The sequence below is a fragment of the Ctenocephalides felis genome, unplaced genomic scaffold (assembly GCF_003426905.1).
Source record: "Ctenocephalides felis isolate EL2017-DRISC unplaced genomic scaffold, ASM342690v1 CF-g0.4_SCAFFOLD_00845, whole genome shotgun sequence".
In the NCBI taxonomy this organism is placed as follows: domain Eukaryota; kingdom Metazoa; phylum Arthropoda; class Insecta; order Siphonaptera; family Pulicidae; genus Ctenocephalides; species Ctenocephalides felis.
Window position 1 is genome coordinate 69,487,801 of NW_020536999.1, and position 2,131 is coordinate 69,489,931.

Below are 2,131 nucleotides of genomic sequence, written 5' to 3' on the forward strand. Positions count from 1 at the left end.
TTATTGTATTCATATACAATTTCATCAAAAGTACCACCTTGTGATTTGTGTATTGTGAGTGCACAAGCAGACACTAAAGGAAAATGATTTCTTTTGGCAAATATGGTTTTATTTCTATTCATTGGAATAGATGAAGATCTCCTGAGAATCGGCACAGCTGTCCTACTGATATTAAGAGTTTGAATATGATGTGCAGCTTTCTTCCTAATTTTGTTACCTATCTTACCAGGAAATTCAAACCATAAACGTAGAAGTTCATCATTATCGCCACGTTCTATGTACTCTAATTTTCCTACACAACTCCATTAGTTGTTATTATGTAAAATTTATTCAGAACTAAAATTATTTCATACGGCAAACCCCCGGTATCAATAACCGATTTTTGTGAAAATGCTGACGAATGTATGATTGTTGATCTGTCGCATGGCAACCTACACAAATATCCGTGGCAGTAGATATTATTTTGTCTTCAACGAGATTCAATATAAATTTATTACATTCCATGACACATTTATTCTCTAAGAAGAGTCTTATTCCATGAGGACATAATACAGCAACCTTTTCTTTTGTAAAAAAACGTGATTCAATTAATGCAAGTTCATATAGGGTTTGTTTAGCGTTCGACTTACGCATGACATGACGGGAGTGGATCGCGACTCGCGACATCAGCGCTTACAGCGTCGTAGTGTTCAACTTCACGTTGGCGTTTTCGTTGCATTTGTACGGATTTACACCCGTGTCGCGCCCATGAAATTTTTACACCCATATCGCGCCTAAAGAAGTTTTACTTCAAAAAGCTTTTATAAAATTTCGAGTTTTCTGAAAATAGTTTGTACTAAAGTAGTGAATCTGCTAGAATCTATTAAGATGTCTATAATGAAGTGAATTCTAGATGGAATGTGAATTACTTTTTTCTGGTGGAAATGGCGCTCAATAAACCATATGATTTAACAGAAAAAACTTCGTATATGCTTCTTATTTGCATGATAGCTCACTCATTTTACACGCAAAAAACTTATAACAGCACTCATTTTAAAGCTTATGTTGTGAGCACTATAAAACCCAATTTCACTGAAATACATAAAATGTAAAACCTCGACACTAGATTGCTTTAAATACAACAATTAAATCTTGAACAAAATAAAAGCGACTTTGCTCTTTCAAATCTTGCTTAATATTTTTCCTAGAACACTTCATGTAATACTGATTTATTAAGATTTTTATTGACATTATTTTGTTCATTACATGATTTTCGTTAAAATGTATATTTTAGGAGATATTTGCAAAAAAACGAAGAAAAACGCCAAAAGTATTATATGAATATTTAGTGGCCAGTAACTTGAAAAGTGTTAGCTTTTTTGAAAAACTATAGAATTTTTTTCTTATAATTAGTTTTTCTGTCGATTTCCGACATTATTTTGAAAAAATGTAATAACACAATTGAGAAGGGGTGTCATCCCCCCGGGGGGTGATGGCGGAACCCGAATTGTTTTCACTTTTGAACTTGAGGGTAAGATGAACCTAATTCCAAAATTTCATTCAATTCGGAGCACAGTAAAAAAATTCAGAGGTTATACCCTTTTTTCCTCTCCGTTTACTGCACTATTTATGCTCTACAATTTTGTTTTAGGTAATTTTGCGATAGAACTGACTTAGCTGAAGATCGTGAAAAGATCATTTTTTTACCTTTGATCTTGTGCCAATTTTTTAGCTCGCACCGGAACTTTTGAGATTCCTTCTATAATTGCATTTTAAGCAATTTTGCCAAGTTACAGCCCATTATGAATTATTGTAACCATCATGTGCCGATTTTAGGTTTAAATTGACTAATGATCTGATTTCAAAAAGCTTCAAATAGAAATCATCTTAATTGTAAGGCAGAAAATGAGAGAAACTCTAGGCTAGTCTGAGGTCAAGTGCGGCCTTACCTGCTAAGCACGTTCGAGAAACGAAACGGTGAAAAGCTTTCGCACCGCAAAGGAATAATCATGGAATAATCTATCTTATCAAGAAAATTGAGATTTAGCTACATAAGTGAAATTTTCAGCAGTTGATTTCAAAAATAACTAGTTGGTATTGGTATAGTATTTATAATTATATTAAATTATTTATAATTTAACAGTATTTTATA